The sequence below is a fragment of the Cupressus sempervirens genome, chromosome 4 (assembly GCF_028749045.1).
Source record: "Cupressus sempervirens isolate cs-2001-9-10 chromosome 4, ASM2874904v1, whole genome shotgun sequence".
Taxonomy (NCBI): domain Eukaryota; kingdom Viridiplantae; phylum Streptophyta; class Pinopsida; order Cupressales; family Cupressaceae; genus Cupressus; species Cupressus sempervirens.
Genome location: NC_143121.1, coordinates 571,901,785 through 571,923,418, shown reverse-complemented (window position 1 = coordinate 571,923,418; position 21,634 = coordinate 571,901,785).

Sequence of the window (21,634 nt, the reverse complement as noted above, 5' to 3'; positions counted from 1 at the left end):
TGATTCATATGGTCATAGGTTTGCTTACAACCCCATTTGACCCATATGATTGATTACCATATGTATGTTGCAATGCAATGTGTCGAATGGGGTCATAGTTTCACCTACAACCCCATTTGACCTATATGATTGATTACCATATGTCCCTAGGGTTCCTAAGACTCCCAGGGACACATGTTGTGACATAATGTGTCAAATTGGGTTGTAGGTTCACCTACAACCCCATTTGACTCATATGATCGATTACCATATGTTTTTAGGGGTCTTAGGACCCCTGTGGATAATTGTCATGATGTAATGTGTTGAATAGGGTTGTAGGTTTTCCTATGACCCCATTCAACACATATGATTGATTACCATATGTTGCTAGGGGTCCTAGGATGGCTAGGGGCATATTTCATGATGCAGTGTGTCAAATAGGGTCGTAGGTTCACCTACGACTCGATGCAACCCATATGATTGAATAACATATGTCACTAGGGATCGTAGGACCCCTAGGGACACATGTCATAATGCAATGGGTCTAATGGGGTCATAGGTTCATCTACAACCCTATTCGAACCATATGTCCCTAGGGGTCTAAGGACCCCTAGGATCACATGTCATGATGCAATGTGTCGAATGGGGCTATAGGTTAGCCTATGACCCCATTGGACCCATATTATCAATTACCATTTGTCCCGAGGGGTCATAGGACCCCTAGAGACACATGTCATGATGTAATTTTTTGAATGGACCTACAACCCCATTCAACCCATATAATTGTTTTCCATTTGTCCCTATGGGTCCTAGGACCCCTAGGGACACATGTCATAATGCAACATGTCGAATGGGGTTGTAGATTAGCCTACGAACCCATTCGACCCATTTGATTGATTACACTAATAATAATACATTACTATATTATATAATAATAATATATCACTATGTTATATAATAATAATTAATTTTATATAATAATATATACTAATATATATATATATTTTGATGGGTAAGAGGCCAAAGCCAAGATTAATTATCATGTATTATTATTAATTATTATTTTATTAAGCATAGGTAGATTCGAACCCAAGACCTCTTTGATAAGAGGCTCACAATTTACCGTTGTGTTGTAGGCTCTTCCCTAATATATACTAATATATAATAGTAGTTAATTTCCCTCACTTTCACATTTGATTTCCCTCCAAAATGTGGGCAATGATTTGAGTTCCCAATCAAATACCCAATAATATTGGATACCTGATATAAAACTAGATAACTGATATGGGATCAAGTACTCGAATCTTTTCTAGAAGACTTTTACCAAAATATTCTATATTACTACAGATCCAACAATAAAATTTTGTTTTTTGGCATTTTCATGGGTTTGTAGAAACAAATTATTTTAAGACCCATTGTTTGAAAAGGTTGCTACAAGATTTGATTAGGTGTTGAATATTGTTGTCTGGATGGGGAGGAGTAGTTGTGAAAAGGATAAATGCAAAAGGAAGGTATTGAATGAAGACATTACAACATATAGGGAAAGAGACATGGTAAACCACCAAAGGAAGAGACAATGTATGTTAAATATGAATCAAGTTGATGATGTATTGATCAAAGGTGAAATCATAGAGTCAGAAAAATGAATATGTTCAGTTGGGGAATGATAATGTACCAATTGATAATGATAATGTCAAGATTGAAAATTTGTAGAATAAAAGTTTACCAATTCATAATGTAAATGCCATGATTGACAATGTCAACAATGAAATGCACAAGAACGTTACATATCTCCTAATTATAACTGAAATAAAGGTCCTAGAACACCAAAATGGATAACTGAAATTGAAGAAATGATTATTAGTAATATGGAAGGAGAAAAATTACAAAGAACCATTTAGTTATGGGCTTCAACACTATATAAGATACTTTTCGACAATAGGACAGTGGTGGAGCAATGTCAATTTTTTATGCATTTATTAAAGATGCAAAAGATGAGACATATGCTTTCCAAATTGATGCCTTAGTTCATTGGTGCATCACTATTTAACTTTGAAACCACTAATCTTGACATCTAATCATCAACATCATTAGCTTTGGATGGGCTATTGAATGACACCCTTATTCTAGTCACGAAGAGTTAACAACATTCAACAGCCACCCTATACCAAAGAGTCTCCAAGCTGCTCTAAGTGCATTTGGAGGTCAATCTTTTGAGGATCATAACTTAGAGATCATAGGGGATATTGGTGAAATGTCAAATGTGACAAGATAGTCATGTTGAGGTCTACAATAACCTATCTCATTTCATAGAGATCACATTTTGTTTGGATTCAACATAGTGATCTCGCTCAATGCCAAAACTTGTAGTGTGCCTCAGTTCATTGGTGCATCACTACAACTTTGAAATCATTTATCTTGGCATCAAATCATCAGTTTCATTAGCTTTGGATGGGTAGGTGAACCCTATTCATACCCATTTTTTGGCTGCAAAGAGCCTCCAATGTTTGCAGCCACCTCGTACCGAAGAGTCTCCAAGGTGCTCTAAGTGTATTTGGAGATCGATCTTCTGAGGGTCGTAACTCAAAGCTTGTGGGGGCCATCAGTGAAACATTAAATGCTGCAAGATGACCACATTGAGGTCTATAATAACCTATCTCATTTCAAAGAGATCACATCTCGTTTGGATTTGGCACATCGATCTTTCTCAATGCCAAAACTTATAGTGTACCTTAGTTCATTGGTGCATCACTATGTAAATTTGAAACCGTTGATCTTGTGATTAAATCATCAATTCCATTAGCTCTAAATGGGTGGGTGAACCCTTGTGACACCCTTTTTTTGGCACATAGAGCCTCCAACATTCACATCTACCCCGTATAGAAGAGTCTCCAAGGTTCTCTAAGTGCGTTTGGAGGCCAATCTTTAGAGGTTCATAACTTAGAGCTCATGGGGTCTATCACTAAAATTCTAAATGCTAAAGGATAGTCATGTTGATTTCTACAATAACCTATCTCATTTCAGAGAAATTACATTCTATTTGGATTTGACATAGCAATCTTGCTTGATGCCAAAACTTGTAGTGTGCCTCAATTAATTGGTGCATCACTGCGTAACTTTAAAACCAATTATCTTGGCATCAAATCATTAGCACCATTAGCTATGGATGGGCAGGTGGCCCCTAGTGACAATCTTGTTCCAAATATGGAGATCCTCCAACATTTGCAGCCACCTTGTACTAAAGAGTCTCCAAGGTGCTCTAAGTGTGTTTGGAGGTCGATCTTTTGAGGGATGTAACTCAAAGCTTCTAGGGGCTATCAAGAAAATGTCAAATGCTAAAAGACAGTCACGTAAAGGTCTATAAAAATCCATTTTATTTTACAGAGATCACATTCCATTCAAATTAAACACAATGATCTCGCTCGATGCCAAAACTTGCAGTGTGCCTAAGTTCTTTGGTGCATCATTGCGTAACTTTGAAACTGTTGTTCTTGGCATTGAATTGTTAGCGCCATTAGCTCTAGATAGAAGGGTGAACCCTAGAGACACCCTTGTTCTAGCCATGTAGAACCTCAAAAATTCATGGCCACCTCATATTGAAGAGTCTCCAAGGTGCTCTAAGTATGTTTGGAGGTTGATCTTCCGAGGGTCATAACTTGGAGTTTGTGGGGGATACTAGTGAAATATAAAATGCTATAGGAGTTTCATGTAGAGTTCTATAATAACCAATCTCATTTCAAAGAGATCACATTTCATTTGGATTCGGTATAGTGATCTCGCTCGATGCCACAACTTGCAGTGTGCCTCAGTTCATTGGTGCATCACTACGTAACTTTGAAATTGTTGATCTTGGTATCAAATAGTTAGCATCATTAGCTCCGGATGGGTAAGTGAACTATAGTGACACCCTAGTTTTGGCCTCAGAGAGCCTCCAATGTTTATGGACACCATGTACTAAAGAGTCTCCAAGGTGCTGTAAGTGCATTTAGAGGTTGATCTTCCAAGGGTCGTAACTCTAAGCTCATGAGAGATATTGATGAAAAGTTTAATGGTATAGGATGGTCATTCCAAGGTCCATAATAACCTATCTCAATTGTGAGAGATCATCTTATGTTTGGATTTAGCACAATAATCTCACGAGCGATGCCAAAACTTGTAGTGTGTCTCAATTCATTGGTGCATCACTATGTAAATTTGAAACCACTGATCCTAGAATTGAGTCATCAGTGCCATTAGCTCTAGATGGGTTGGTGAACCCTAGTGATACCCTTGTTCCAACTGTAGAGATCATCCAACATTTGCGGCTACCCTATACCAAAGAGTCTCCAAGGTTCTCTAAGTGCATTTGGAGTTCAATCTTCTAAGGGTCATAAATTGGAGCTCTTGGGGGCTATTAGTGAAATACTGAATGCATGTGTCAAGGTCTAAAATAACCTATCTCATTTTGGAGAGATTACATTTCTTTTGGATTTGGCATAATGATCTCGCTCGATTCCAAAACTTGCAGTGTGACTCAATACATTGGTGCATCATTGCATAACTTTGAAATTGCTGATCTTGGCATTGAATCATCAATGCCACTAGCTCTGGATAGGTGGGTGAACCATAGAAACACCCTTGTTTTGGCTATAGAGAGCCTCCAATGTGTGCAGCCACCCTATACCGAAGAGTTTCCAAGGTGCTCTAAGTGCATTTGGAGGTCGATCTTGCGAGGGTCGTAACTTAGAGATCGTGGGGGCTATCAGTGAAATGTAAAATGCTACAAGATAGCCATGTCAAGGTCTACAATAATCTAGTGACACCCCTATTTTGACCATAGATCCCCAATAACATTTGCGACCAATACATACTGAAATGTCTCGTAAAACCAAATATGGGCTCTAAGACCAAACTGGCCATGGATTTGGTTAATTATAGACATCTTAAGGGATTCTAGAGATCATTTCAACTTAAACATTGCATCAAAATTTGATAATAAAGTTTGTTAAAATTTCCTTCACAAATTATTACATTTGAATTGAATAGAACAAACATGAACAATACACATTATCCTTGATAAATTGAACAATACTATACTAAATTAATATGTATATCCTTGTGCACATAAATGACAAAAATATATATCAAAATACATGTATCCATAGAAAAATTACGCAAATATATATCAAAATACATAGATCCATATACAAAATGTGGTTGATCGTGCCATTGAAATGTGTATAATATCAATGTTTCTATATACAATGTGGCATATGCCATCTCAAAAATGTCTCATGATGATTCCTATGACAACTATACTATCCTATGCTACTGGTGGATCATCAAAATGCAGCCTCTTTGCTCAACTAGGTGGATCAGATGCCTCCTAAATAAACAAAAAAGGAAAAACCAAAGTTAGACTACTAAATTTATATGATTCTATGTATCTAAAATTAAATTACTCAAATACATAATGATCATTTTTTAATGGAGATTTATAGTATTAAAATTTCATCATAAATACATCTCTTGTCGACCTCTTGCGGTAGTCAAGAGTCCTCTTATATGTCAAGATTTGTGGAACCTAGTTGGTTATGGCCTATATATGTTCGAGTATGTTTATCAAATGGATCTACAACTTAAACTATAACATTACAATTCATTGCGTACTAAATTTATAAGATATAATCAAGAATTCAAATTAAAACTTAACTCTATCGACTCCTCCTCTAGATATAATCGTTGCGTGAGCAAAGATACAAAACTTTGACATCCAACCTTCTATGCACTAGGTATTTCTTATGAGATACAAAATCCTAGTTGTTAATATCATGGAAATCAGTTTTTAATTGGTTTATGAAATAAGGAAAATAACAAATAAATGATACTTATACATACGATGGGGCTCTCATTGCGAATGGAAATGACAAAGGGTTTGCGATGCCAAATATGCCTGGACTCATCACCAGTATGCACACCCTATCCCTAGGAGCTCCTCCTCCTACACCCATGTTGGGCCTCATGCTCTAGTAGTTCACCTTGAGGCCCAACACAAATTTGGCATACATTTTTCTAATGAAATAGAATGGCACCTATAAATTGTTGTGTGGAGGTTTGTTAAAAACTATCCACCAATGATCCCAAAAGTTTACATGCATAGCCTCATTTGTGCACCATTTAATTGATAATTTGGGCTTTTTGCGGTCTACTATTTTACCCATTTTTGGGTCTGCAAAAAGGTTAACCATATCATCTTTAATTATGTGTAGGGCTACAACCTCATCATAGTCCAACCCATCATCAAACATGGCATGTATTTTCTGACGCTAGTGAAGAGTAGCATTTTTTTCATCAATATGTTTTTGAATATCATCCACTATGGGGTTTAACATGGATAACATGGGAGCCAATGCAAGTATAATGTTATATGTGGTGTGTAAACCCCTTAATTTGGTGAGATTTTCTTGTATCAAATCTTCAATTCGAGGAGGGTTTTGAGGAGGTAGGGGATCGTTTGGTGGATGATTTTGAGGGGGTACTAGATCATTTGGTGGAAGGTTTCAAGGAACATTATTTCATGGCTTAGTGTCATCATTCGGGTCAACCATACCTATTAAATTGGAAAACAACATTTCTATTAAAAAAAACCTAATTTTCAACAATTTCTATTTTAAAATACCTAAGTTTAAATAAAATTCATTTAAAATTATAAAATTATAAAATTAAAATAGTTAACTATATCATATACACGTTCTTGGATCTAGTACCCAAAATAGAGCCAAACAAAACACTATGGCTGCAAATGCCTAATTTACTCTCAGGTTTTTAAAAAAATTCCTAGTCACAGGTTCTAGATATCCGATCTCATATCGGATACCTGATAAGATTTGTACCAACCTTTTTGCCTTAGTAGATCGGGATGGGTGGAAAAAAGTCAGAGTGGATTTTGAAACGTTTTTAGATGTTTTAAAACTCCAATTTTTTTCACATTGCCACTTTTTGGCACACCATGATCCTACATATACCCATTTTCTCACACAACTGTGGCTCAATTGACACTAGCAGCACTCAATAGTCCTTAACTTTTTACTCTATTTCTTGGCTTAGCTTTACATTCTTGATATAAATAATCACTTTGTCTTATTAAAGTCTAACTAATCAAATGCCCATTATAACTTCCCTTCCATAACTCAACCTTTACATAACTAATCAAATGTTCATTGTAACTTCCCTTCCATAACTCAATTGTTGTTTTGTCATTGATGTATCTATATGTGTGTGTGTGTGTGTGTGTGGTTAATTATATTATTAATAGTATGTTTTTGATTTGGAAAACAGGTTTTACAGGGATCCTGAAACCCAAATTTTTACAGCATTAAACAACTTAAAGCATAATAGATAGAAAAAACAAAAACTACCTCAAAAGGCTAGAAACAAAAAGGGACGAAGCCTGGGAAACAAAGGCCAGGAACAAAGCCTATCGGGAAAACTAGTGTCCCTTCTTCTCCATTGCCTGCAAGATTTCTCCAGCGTCACTTTCCTTCTGGATGACCTCTTCCTCCTGGATCGTGGGGGGGAAATGCATCTGGTCCGCCTACTTTCCTGGATACCAATCTCTTTCTGAGGATCCTCCCGGTTGGTTCTGTGCTTTGTACTCTGCTCCACATTCCCCACAAGACCGGCATTGGTCAGATAGTCCCCCAAATTAACAATGTTTTCATTCAAAGTATGGAGGGTATCCACAATCTGTTTAGTCACAACCTAGTGGACAGAATCCAGCCTTTGGACCTTCTGCTCGAGCTGGGTGATTCTATCCTCCTGATTGTCACTGGGGTCCTGGCTTCTGTCTTTTTCCTAGCTGCCCACCTGGTCTTTACTGCCTCTGGCCTCATGATCCTTGACTTCTCCCCTATTGTTGGTCTGGTTGGACATGTCCTTCAAAGTCTCAATTTCCTAAAAAAGCCACTTAATGGAGTAGAAATTGTCAATCACGCTGTTCTTTGCATTGTTGAGAAAGTTGAAACCCATTTCACGGACATTGTTAGAGAGAACTAGAAGAGTCGGGTCAAGGAGCTCATCATAGTGGGTGCTACTATCGAGATCCCCCAAAACCTGGATTTTAGCAGGTTCTCTAACAATGCCCATACTGACACTATCCATATTGAAATTTTGTTAGGCTCTTCTCTTATTTTTCCTGATGGCCTCCCCTCCCTTTTCAACCATAATTTCTATCATCTATTCTGGGGGCAAAATGGGGACCTCCAGGGGGGAGGTGGGCGCAGTAGGGCTGGGGGGTAAATCAGCGTTATCGCTAAGATGATCATGGGTTGGGGTTTGGTCCAATTTTCTTTTCTTGGGGTTATCTTGGGTTACCAAGGGGGTTGCCTCCTTCTTGTCATTATCTTTTTCCTTTTCGTCTTCCAACTCACTTTCCTTCTCTGCCACCGAATCTGCCTCCTCCGACTCTGTATCCAACTCATCACTAGACTCCTTAGGATGAGGGGTAGGGGGGTTAGGGTGAGGGTACCTGGGGCTCTTCCTACTAGGGAAGCGGGGAGAGGGTTTGTTTTTTGGGGTTTCAGATGTGACAGATTTCACAACGTGCACTTCCCTTGAGTCTGAGCTAGCAGTGTCCTCCAAGGAGCCACCCGAAGCCCCAATGGACTTGACTCTTGTCTGGGTTTTCAAAAACTCAAAAATGAGGAGTAGAAGACCTTCATGAAGGCGGGATTCTTGACAGGACATTTCTTGTAACTCTCTATATTCTTAGTCATAGAAGTATAAATATAGAAAGGAAAGGAGATTTTCACTTTATGTCTAAAATGATTAAGCAGTACAAAATGATGGGTTCTGACTCTATCAAACCTAGGCTCCAAAGTGGCATACTCTATGATGATCCTCAGAACAAGCCCCCAGAACTTCTTGATGGACTCTATGTCGTAGAAGGTGTCAATCTTTACCAGTTTTCTTTTCTCCTTGTCGTTCTTGACGAAAGCGTTGACAGCATTGGCGAACATCTTCTTATCCCTGAAGAAGCTAATGCCTTCCTAGGAGAAGCCTGTCACCTCCGCTATGAGACCCTCTGTGATTTGGTGGGAGACACCATCAATTATGACCTTTTCGTTGTGCCAGGTTTCAACCATAATCTTGGTAACCCCTGCATCGAAACCATGGAGCCTCTCCATGAAGCTGGTTATGCCGCCCTTCTGGAGTTTTTTCCAAACCTTCCCTTTTTATTTCCAGCTCTCTGTTTCTCCCCATGGCTCTCTTCTAATCCTTTCTCCCACCATTGCGATTTTATGCCACTCTAACCCTAAACCCTGAACAGAATTACAGAGGTCAAAGATGGACAAATCGCTAAGGATGAGAGCTTTAATGCACGTGTTTTTGGGTTTAACTCTGGCTTTCTTCTGCTCATGTAATTTGTACACGTTATTATGAAACGGTGGGGGTTCCGCATAACTCCAATTGATTCCCTTTTTAAAACATGATTTAGCATGTCTCATCATCATAAAAAGATTTTGAGTTAGTACCTTGAATTTTCTCCTTTCGGATGAGCTCAATAGCCGCCACCGAAAAATGATTATTGTTTCCCCACATCATCACTGAATTGAATGTGACCGCTGCGTTTGCAAACCAATCAGCAACCACGTTAGCTTCACGGTAGACATGGCTAACGTGGTAATTTTTAAATTTGCTCAAGTCCATTTTTTAGGTCCTCAATTATGCTTTCAATGGTCCATGATGGTTTGGTTACTCCTAAAATACAATTAATTATATTTAGGGAATCACCTTCAAGCCACAATTGTTCGATCCCTAAGTCCAGGGCCAGCTTAACATTGAGTCTGGCCGCACTGGCTTCAGCCAAATGGTTGGTTTGGTGACCAATAGGGGAGGAGATAGCAGCAATGCCCCCTCCCAAGTTGTTTCTTATAATTCCACCGCATCCGGTGGGACCAAGGTTCCCCTTAGCCGCTCCATCGAAATTGGCTTTATGCCAATTTTCAGGGGGGAAGGACCAAGAAGCGTGCTGTCTTCTTCTGATCCTGTCTTCTTTCCTGGTCTTAATTTTCCCTCTGACCTTTATGTTTCCATCTCTAGTTGTGGAATAGTTCTCTTTCATGAGGCCATCAATTTTCTCTGCTATAATACCCTTAGGAGCTTCTCTATCTATGAATATCCTATTGTTGCGCTCCTTCCAGATTCCCCAGCAAAAGTGTGGGATAATCCAAGAACTCAAAATTTGGGATTCCAGGCCTTTGTGGTTGCTTCTCCACTAAATGAAGAAATCCTAGATACTGGCTGGCGGGCACCAGTAGGAGTTCATATTGGAAGTCAGAAGACTCCACACTCTAGAGGAAAAGGGGCAGTGAATGAAGATGTGATTAACCATTTCCAGGTCATTCTTACAGAGGTAGCATCTATTGGGAATAATTTGGCCTCTTTTGGCTAAATTATCTAGGGTAAGGATCTTGTCTTGCAAGAGGAGCCAAAAGAAAATGTTGATTTTGGGCGTTAATCCAGGGGTCCAGGCCTTGGCCCAAATAGGTTTCTCCCCTGTTCCCACAAGGGAAAGATAGCCTGAGGCAACAGTATAATGGCCTCTAGAAGAGTCTCCCTAGACTAAGGCGTCACCTATCTGGTTGATGTTAATAGTGTTCAAAGAGGCCATCAAAGGCTCGAGATCCTACGAAAGCTCCACCAGATTGTGCCATTCATTCCCATTTCTGTAGTTCCTAACCAACATACCATATCTGCCTATTTCCTTATCAGCCCACCTGCCAAATGAAGGATGGTTATTGAGAGGTTCCTGAAAAAGCCAGCTGTCCTGCCAAAAAAGGATTTTGTCTCCCATTCCAGCTTTCCAATTGGCCCTAGATTTAGCAAGGGGAAGGGCCTTCAAAATACCTTTCCAAATGTTAGAACCCACCAGCAGCTCGGCCCCCTGGAAAATGGAGGAGAGAGATAGGCCTCCCAAGTACTTCTCCGCCAAAATGTCCCTCCAAACCCCTGTGCCTTGGAAGATGCACCAAGGGAGTTTAGCTAAGGGGAATTGATTGAGGTGAGAAATTTTCCTGATTCCAAGACCTCCCTAGCTTTTGGGCAAGCAAACCTGGTCCCAGGCTACCAGGTGGTATCTCTTGTGGTCATCAATTCCAGTCCAGAGAAAGTCCCTCTGAATCCTCTCCATTCTGTCTGCAAACTTAACTAGAATCCCAAAGAGACTGAGGGCATAGGTGGGGATGTTCTGGAGAATCGAGTTAACAAGGGTGCATTTACCTGCCTGACTGAGGGTGGCCCCTTTCCAGCTAGCAAGTTTCTTGTTGAAGTTTTCGATGATGCTTGTCCAAAAGGAGTCTGAGGGTTTGGAGCCTAGAGGAAGCCCAAGATAAGTCGCCGGTAGGGACCCAATGCGACAACCTAGAATTCGAGCAATTTTCCTCTACTTCTCCAAAGGAGTGTTGAGGAAGAAGACAGAGCTCTTATCTAAGTTAATAGCTTGGCCAGTACCCCTGGTGTAGGAATTAAGAATGCTTTTGAAGGTCCTAGCCTCCCGAACTGAAGCTTCGCCCCCCAAAATCGTGTCATCCACAAATTGTTGATGAGTGAAAGTGGATGGACCCGAAGAAGGCCTCAAACCCACTAAACATGTGTCCCTGATCTTCTTCTGAATGAGTCTGCCAAGGCATTCCACCATGATAACAAACAGGACCGAAGAGATGGGGTCTCCTTGCCTTAGACCCCTAGAGGGGGAGAAGAAAGGAGAGGGGTGGCCATTGACCAGAACCGACAAAGAGGGAGAAGACACAAGCTGAGAGATGAGCTTGCAAACCTGATCATCAAGGCCAAAGGCATGAAGAACAGCAAAGAGGAACTTCCAATCAACCCTGTCGTAAGCTTTTGACAGGTCCAGCTTAAGAAGGAATCCTTCCTTTTTGCCTGCCTCAAGAGAGTAGATAACCTCATGAACGAAAATAATTGAATCAAGGATCTGCCTGCTAGAGACAAAGCCGGTTTGCTGAGGAGAGATAATCAGAGGGAGAACTCTAAGGAGCCTGGAAGTGAGAACCTTGGCAATGATCTTATAGAAGGAATTGCAGAGGCTAATGGGCCTGAAATTATCTAGAGAATTAGCACCCAGAATTTTAGGGATAAGGACCAGAAAGGTAGCATTAAGTTCTTTAAGCAAATTCCTGGCTCCAAAGAACTCCTGGACTGCTTTAACCACATCCTTTTTCACAACATTCTAAAAGATCTGAAAGAAGAAAGTAGGGAAACCATTTGGGCTAGGAGCTTTATCCCTCGGGAGAGAGAAGAGGGCCTGATGGATTTCCTCCAAGGAGGGGATTGCCTTCAGCATGGAGTTGTGGTAATCTTGAAGAATTGGGGGAATGGTCGCCAGGATTTCCTCTTGTTTAGACCTAGAGAGGGAAGGATCAACAGAGAGGAGAGATGAGAAGTAGCAGACAATGTCCTTCTCAATTTCATCCTCTTTGGTAATCTAAACCTGGCCCTTTACAATGTTGGATATTCTATTATTAGCCCGGTGCTTAAGGGTGGTTAGGTGAAAAAATCTGGTATTGCGGTCTCCTTCCTTTAACCAACTGACTCTTGATCTCTATTTCTAGAAAAGCTCTTCCTTAGATATGATGTTATGCAGATCCGAAAGGATGGCCTTTTCTTGCTGGCTATTATGTGCATTGTATCCTGAATGTTGGATTTCATCCTGAATAGAAGAGAGCTGATCAGATACCTCATCTTTCTCTTGGAAGATGTGGCCAAAGTCAGTTCTGTTCCATGATTTGATGTTTCTTTTCACATTTTTCAGCTTCTTGGAAACTCTGTACATTGCAGTGCCTTCAACCTCAATGCTCCACCAATGGGAAATATTACCTTCCAGCGCAGGGTGTGAGAGCCACATTTTCTCAAAGCGGAAAGGGAAGGTCTTGTTGCTAGAAATGGGGGAGGCAGAAAGAGGAATCGGGGAATGATTAGAGCCCACTCTGGGGAGGAGGGATAATCTACAGGAGTGGGAGAGGAGCCATTCGAGGGAGATGAGGGTTGTATCAAGATGAATCTAGATACTATCACCCCCAATTCTTCTGTTAGACCAAGTGAAGCTGCCACCTTGAAGGTCCAAATCCAGGAAAGCAAGATTCTGAATGAACGAAGCAAGGTCGTGTTTGCTATCCTGATCCGGGGCATGACCCCCCCTTTTGTCTGCATCAAATAGAGGCAAGTTGAAGTCCCCCATTATAATCCCTTTATTCAAGTTACAATTAGATAAGATGCCAAGGAGCTTGGTCCAGAAGCAATTCCTTTCTTTCTTGGTATTGGGGGCATACAGGTTAAGGATTAGCCAAGATTCATTGCTTTGGATGTGAAAAACCTTACAAAGAAGAGCATTAGTAGAGCTGTAAAGAGTAGTTAACTTGAAAGCTCTGGTGTTATACAAGGTTAGGACACCACCTGAAGCTCCATCCGAATCAGAAGCTTCGCAGCATAAAGTTTTACTGAAAGATATCCTTCTTACCAGGTCCCTTTTCATCTTAGTTTCCTGTAACATCAGAAAGTTAGGTCTTTGGTCTCTAATCATATTTCTAATGAGTTCCTATTTGTGAGCCCCATTAAGGCCCCTTATGTTCCATGAGATAACTTTCATTTCTTACTTCTTGAGAAATCTTTGATGGACCTCTGGCTTCCATCTGCTAGGTTCCTTCTAGTTTCTTCTTGCAGAATCTGATTTAAGTTCTTTCTTCTTACTCCCTTGCGGGGTGACCCAATATCAACTTTAACCCTACTTCTAGTTGAAGTAGGAGATGGGGGGGAGGGGGAGTTTTCTTCTGGTTCTTCTTTTTCTTCTTGACCATGCACCAATCATCAAGGCTATTTGTCACACTGTTATCTAACCTATCTTCCCAAAGGGCGAGCTGTGATGGATCAGTGTTCTTAATGAGGAGATGAAGCTTGGCCTCAATTCCTATAGGGGCTGAAGAATCTCCCCCCTTGCCAGTGATGACTGTTAGAGTAATTATTTGTTTGCACTTATTAATTAAATCACTTTGATTTAATTAATTAAGTTGCCTATTACTCTATTTTGCTTAAGCTATCTTGTAGGTGCATTATTAATTAATTATTAATTAATAATGTGCAACCTAGCTTTCTAGTTTAGGGTTTCTATCTCACCTTTATAAGGATGAGCATTGTACTTTCTTCATTATCTCTTATGCATTTTTCATTTGAGAGAAACTTTTCTTCTATCTCCATTTTTTAGCAAACCCTTGCCTCTTCTTGTCTTTTTCTTCTGTGACAGGTTTTTGCATGCAGGGATTCGAAGGCTTTGTGGATTTGATTGGCTTATTTGCTCAAATCCTGCATGGTATCAAAGCCAGATCTGATGTAGCTTGTTCAGTGTTTCAAGAAAAAGGGAGAACAAGGGTTTGGCGGATCAGATCTGGTGTTTTTTCAAGCTTTTTCTAAGAAAACAGGGGGGTCACTTATTTTCAGAGTAGTTTGAGGCCAAACAGACCTCACGGATGGATTCAGAAGATGTCAAAACCCCCGTTTTGATATAAAATTTGTTCGATTTGAACAACGTTGATCTGGGAGGCAAATTTTTTTGCCGTACAGGGTTGTACGGCCTCTGCACGCAATCCGAGACGCGAAAAATTGCAAAAAAAAATTAAAAAGTGGCACTTTTTGCCGCGGCGGTTTGAAAAAACCACCTGCGATCACCGAGACCGCTAGCGGTTAGCGGTAACCGCCTGCGGTAAACCGACCGCCCCCGGCGACCGCTGCCGCTCTGCAGCCTCCGCCGCCGGTGGCGCCGCCCACCCACCACCGCGGCCACCAGCGGCTCCGCCGCCTTCCTCAGCTCCACCTCCACCCAGTGGCGGCATTTTTTTAATGAAGTTTTTTTGTTTTTTTAATTATTTTTTTATTAAAAAAAATAATTTTTCATGCATTTCAGAGGGCCTGATGGTTTTTTCTCCGTAACTTGAGCATACGAATGTATTTTTTTGATCCAAAAAATGCGCCGGAAAGCTGGTTCCGAGACGGAGATATTAGTGCAGGCTTTTTTGAGTTTTGATGCAGTTTGGTTGCCTGTTTTGGCAGTCAAATCTGGATGTTCTGTTTTGCACTCCAGGAGGCGTATCTTGAGCATCCGATCTCCGATTTTGGACTTCTTTATATCGCTGGAAAGCTCTTTTTTTTCTCTTTCCAGTGATGCTAGTTGTTGTTCCAGATTCTGTTCCAGGCACATCCTATTCAGTCTTTTGTGTTTTAGCATTCTGGTGGATATCTTGTTTGTTTCAGGTCCGGGGATCGATTTTGTTGCTTCAGTTGCTTCGTTTTGGGCTCTACCTTCTATTGTTTCAGCCTTATGTTTTTTCTGATCATTGTTGATATTCATTGTAAGCATCTTTATGCAACGCACTGAGATAAAGTGCCACTCTTGTGTTTCGGGATCCTTTTCATCATTGTGATTCGTTGTACTCGCACTATTTTATAAAGTGCCATGGGGGGGATAGTTGTTTGCCGCTTATAGGCCCTCTCTCTCTTTTGCCTCATGCAGTGTCGATGACACGTGCCTTTATTGGTGTCTGTACCTCACTCTCGATGTGTCTGGTTCCTGTGTTGTAGGAGATTTTTTGGCCCACCTTTTCAGCGGCCTATCACCTCACCTGCCTTAAGGGGAGGTTATTTATATTGTTGTTCTATGCTTCTTTGGTTGATGGTTCGTTGGTGTGAGCTACGTATTTAGTACCTGATCCTACATACTAGGCGATTGCAGTGGCTGGCTACCTATGCATTTCGGTGAGATGGATCATCTACCATATAGACACTCTCGGTTCGTGCCTTCTATTTCCATGGAGGTTCTACATATCAACATTTTGACAGAGTTTTGCGGTTCTTCATGCTTCAGTGATTCTCTTCTGATCTCTTAGTTCCTTCTTCTGGAACATTCTTTGCTATCTCTTTTTGGAGTAGGGTTTTTCCCATGTGGTTTTCTCTATTTCTCCTCTTTATAGAGATTATGTTGTGATTGGGTACCTGATCAGGCCTTGTTGCCGAGACCCAATTTTCCTGCTTTCATAGCTGTGCTAGGTTAGCTTACCTCCTGAGCTTCGCTTAAGGGGGGGTGTTAGAGTAATTATTTGTTTGCACTTATTAATTAAATCACTTTGATTTAATTAATTAAGTTGCCTATTACTCTATTTTGCTTAAGCTATCTTGTAGGTGCATTATTAATTAATTATTAATTAATAATGTGCAACCTAGCTTTTTAGTTTAGGGTTTCTATCTCACCTTTATAAGGATGAGCATTGTACTTTCTTCATTATCTCTTATGCATTTTTCATTTGAGAGCAACTTTTCTTCTATCTCCATTTTTTAGCAAACCCTTGCCTCTTCTTGTCTTTTTCTTCTGTGACAGGTTTTTGCATGCAGGGATTTGAAGGCTTTGTGGATTTGATTGGCTTATTTGCTCAAATCCCCGGAGAATCTAGAGTGTTCTCAAGGGGAAGACACTTAGCTTGGGTATCCTCTTCCCAAACCAGGGATTCCCGTTCCAGGTGATTCAACACTGTAGCTCCCAAAAGAGGGACTTCCTCTGCTACGGGAGAAAACTGTACTATAGTTTCCAGAGGGAGATTCTGCTCCACAATGGGACCCGTGGCTAAGGAGGGGGAACTTACCTACACCTTAGGGTCCTCCAACAGGTCTGAGATTGTCTTTTCCAAGACAAGGCCTTGTTCAAGGGGGGGGGGGGGGGGGGGGGGAATGGCATTCTCCTTGGGGGGATCCTTCTAAATAGTGTCCTTCACTGCTGCGTCTTTTAGGCTAACAGCCTTTCTCCCCTGCGCAATAGGAATTTTGCACCTCCATAGCATCTTCATCTTTCCCTTACCAGAAGGGCGTGTAGCAAGTTTCATGGTATGATCAGGGATGACTAGTTTCGCGATCTTCTTCTTTGCCTCTTTGGGGCATTGGTGGGCCTTATGACCATCCTTCAAACAGAGGAAGCACGCAAAGGGGATCGTTTCATAGATGATTTTTTTGGTTGTGCACTCCAAGTTTGGAATGAAGTTCAACGAACTCAGGCATGTCTGTTCCATCTCTCACCCCAATGCATATGCATGCAAAATTGAGGTGACGCTTGGAAGTAGTAATCAGATCCGTTGAGAGAAGTTCCCCAAAGGTCCTAGCTATACCCCCAAAGACGTCCTCATTCCAGTATTCAAGTGGCTATTCTAGCAGTCTTACCAACAAAGGAGCTTGGGCGAAAAAAGAATCATTCAAGCTCATGCCAGATGACCATTTCTGGAGTACAAGGGAAGAACGACCCATGGTCCATTGCCCTTCACTCAGAATGCTAGCGAGGTCTTCTGAGCAAATGAAATCGAAAGACATAAAGCCTTTCACCATAGCCATGACCGAGACCTGGCCCTTGAGAGCCCATTTATCTTTTATGAGCTGCCTAACTTCATCAATGCTCGGTCTAGGCCCCAAAAACTTCCCAACCAAAGTAGAAGCCATAGTCTGAATATTGTGATCCACAATCTCATCCGGGATGGCTATCGCACAAGATCCAATCACCGAATTCTGAATAGTTTTAACAGGCGGGAAAGAGGACTTACCAGAGGGTTTAACCCCGAAGAGTGAGGACCATTTTGTAGGTCCTTGCACGTTTGTTTTGGAAACCAAAGGAGACTTGGTTGCTTCCTTGATTAGGACAGCTGGACCCCCAACCTTGCTTTCCGACCTGTCCCCAGTGCCAGGAGCAGCCAGACAGCCTCCATCTTGTTGTCCCTGCTCCAGTCCATTGACCCAAAACAGACCATCCAAGGAATTCTTTCTCTTGCATGAATTCGAATTTTGAAAACACCCGCTCTCTCTGCTCCCATCGCTATCCGCTCCCATCTTGGTAGCCCACTATCATGTATTATTAATAGTATGTTATTATTATTATCTAATGATGATTAACCATAGAGACATGTCTCTTCATGAGACCTATCTTCTCCTCTCATATTTATAGGTTTTCAAATATGCCTTTAGAACACACCAATTACAATGGTAATGTTATTACATTTGTAGAAAACGATACCTATTAATTAACAGTTTTGAGTTGTTAGATTAGAAGAATTAAAATTATTTAAGAGACTAGTGTAATAATTACCAAAGATTTATTCTATTTCATTTCTAGCATTTCTGTTGATTTTCTATAATTTTGTTAATGCTACTTTTGTTAAGAGTGTTATTGTGAAAAAAGTTGTGTGTATGTTCCCTTCTATTAACCATGTTTCACGTGATTTTTGTTTCTGGTATTTAGCTAAAATATTTTCCTTCTTTGCAAGGAGTTCATTTTCTCTTAAATATTTATCATTATCCATTCCATTTTTAATAACTTCTTTGTTAAGCTTTTTAAAACTCCTCTTCATTATCCACTTTTTCTTTAAACATGTTAAAATGCTTTTTATTCCATTTTATTATTTTTTCTTTTATCAATTTTAATTTTGCTACAAAACATAATACTTTAACCCTTCAAATTTATCCTTATACCACCATTGCTTTATTTTTTAAAGAAATTTACAGTCTAAGAACCACATTTTCTCACATTTAAAAGGATTCATTGTTGGTTTGTGTTTTTCTCCTATTTCTAACCCAATAGGAAAGTGGTTTGAACCTACATTTGGAAGAATGATAGAATTGAAAGAGTAATTGAATGTGTTGAGATCTCCTTTATAAATGAATCTATCTAGTCTTTCCACTATGTGGCATAACTATGTTTTTTTATTGTTCCATGTAAATATCTCGTTATTGGTAGGAATATCTATTAAACTATTCTTTGAAAGCCATTCTCTAAGATCAGTCATCACAAGCAGAATTGCTTGATATCCTCCATAGTTTTCTTCTAATTCTATGAGAGCATTGAAATCTCCTCCTAAAAAGAAGTTATCTATTGGGTTGGCCTCGATGAAATTCAATTGTCTTCCTTATTGCTCCTAATAGGGCCAAAATATTTTAATAGGGATTAAAATTCTCCTAACATGGACTCACATGTATTGATTGTATGTAATTGGCTCCTAAAAGGGTCATATCCTCTTATGAGGAACTTTTATATTAGGATATCATTTTGTGGGTACTATCCCCATCAAGGTTTTTCCTCTGATCAAGGGTTTCCCTAATTAACAAATCATTGTGTGTGTTATCCATCTTGGCATTGTTTAATTTATTGGTTCTTGAAGTTGGAATTGATAAGCTAAGTTTAAATTGGATTAAGCATACAACTGATTCACCCCTCGACCCCCTCGCTAATTGTATTGGTGGAATTTACTTTCTAACAATTACAACCAAATATAATTTTTTTTTTGATAGTTTAACTCTAAAATCAAAATTTCTCGTTTGAAATATATTTTGAATTACACTTTATGATCGATCATAATATGAATAATTTTATTAAGCAGTTCCTTCAACACAAAATGTCTCTCAATTTTAAGCAAACTAATATATAATGTCATCACAAATTTAACAATTTATAATAAATTTGAAATTTGAATTTGTAATTTTTATCATTGACATTTTGAATTGAACTTCTTGATTCATCATCAAGATGATAAATTTATAGGTGTATAACTTTTATTATTGCCGGTGAGATCAAACTTCGTAGTCCATCACTAAAATGAGACAAGAAGAATTTAAATTGAATTATTAAATAAGAGAAACAATATGTATAGCTAGGTTGAAACATCACATTGATTTACATATGGAATGTGACAAGAAACTTGGAAGCTATGAATTTAATTTTCAATTCTAATGGATTACACTATCATCTTTTTAAAGTTCCTAAAACCTTCAACTTTGTACAATTTAACAATTTATAACACATTCCTAGATTAATTGTTTATGATTTTTATCATCAATATTTTGGATCAAACTTCATGATCCAACATGGAATGAGATAGCTTGAACAAAACTTAAAATTATTAAATAGGAGAAAACCAAACTCCACTTGACACATATCTACAAGTCAATTAAAACAGCTTTGGCTAATGGATTGAATTGTCTTCTTTTTAAGTTCCTAAGACCATCAACTTCTTGCAATTTAAGAATGAAAGTAAATGTGATCCATCATAACATTTTTATTATGACAATTTAATGATAGCATCATCATTATAATCATCAAGATCTTACACTATTATTATTTGTAAAAAGTAAAAAATTCACAACTTCAATTATTTAGTATTAGGATGAATTTCACAATTTATAATAGATTTCTATATTTAATATTGTGCAATTTGTATCATTAATTTCTTGATCTTCTGGAATTGAGGAAACAACAAATTTCATTTTTCAATTCTAAAAAACATACTACCTTCTCTTTAAAGCTCTTAAAGCCTTTTTACTTTTTCAATTTATAAATTTTAGTAATATAAATTGAGGATCGCATATTATGATGATCCATCCTTGACATTATTGAACTGTAATCACCAAGATTCAACACTACCATTACACTCATATTGTATAAATTGGTATGACTATAAATTTAATAATTTATAACATATTTTTAGATTTGATTATTTATAATTTATATCATTACCTTTTAGAATCAAACTTCATGTTCCATCCTTAAAATGAACTTGAATTTAAATTAAAAGTATTAAATAAGAAGAAAAAACTCCACATGACAAAGAAATCCAACTTACTTGATTTGCCCATCAGAACACATATGGAACGCATTTCAACTTTCAATTCTAATGGATCAAACTATCTTCTCAATTTTAAAGGTAAATGTAATCCATAATCACATTATATTGATAATTTAACGATAACATTGTTGTTGTAACAACCAAGATGCAACACTCCTATTATTTTAAAAAATCAAAGATTTACAAAACCACAATTCTTGGCTATCATTATTAAATTTAATTTCTACATTTGATGATGTACATTTTTTATCATTGAAGTTCTTGATTTGCTCATAGAATTTGAGAAACAATGTTGGCATAACCACCAAGTTCTTAAACTACTACGATTTATAAAAACTCAAAGCTTTATACAATTACAATTCTTTAGCATATTTTTAAATTTTATAGTCTCCAATTTGTATAATCAAACTAATACATTTCAATTTTCAATTATAATTCAACATACTACCTTCTTTTTAAAGCTCTTAAAACTTTCAAATTTTTTTCACTTTGTAAATTTAACTAATTTAAAGAAATCATCCCATGATGATTTATCCTTGACATTATTGTTAACACCAAGATTTAACACTACCATTACAATAAAATTGTATAAATTAGTGTCAATATAATTTAACAATTTATAATAGAATTTTAGATTTAATTATTAATAGTTATTATTATTAACATGTGCAATCAAACTTTATGATACGACATTAGAACACAATAGCTTAAATTACAAATAAATTCATTATATAAAACACAAACTCCAGCTAGATTTGCATTTGGATTTTGATGGAAACACAGATGCATGCAATGCATTTCAACTTTCAGTTCTAATAGATCAGACTACCTTCTCATCAGAAATCCTTAAACCCTCACAACTCCATATCACATAATAATGACTTCCATTAGATCAAGGCATTGACTATTCTCCCAACAAAGTGCACCTTAAAGTCAAAAAAATTCAAAAAAATATTCTTCAGATC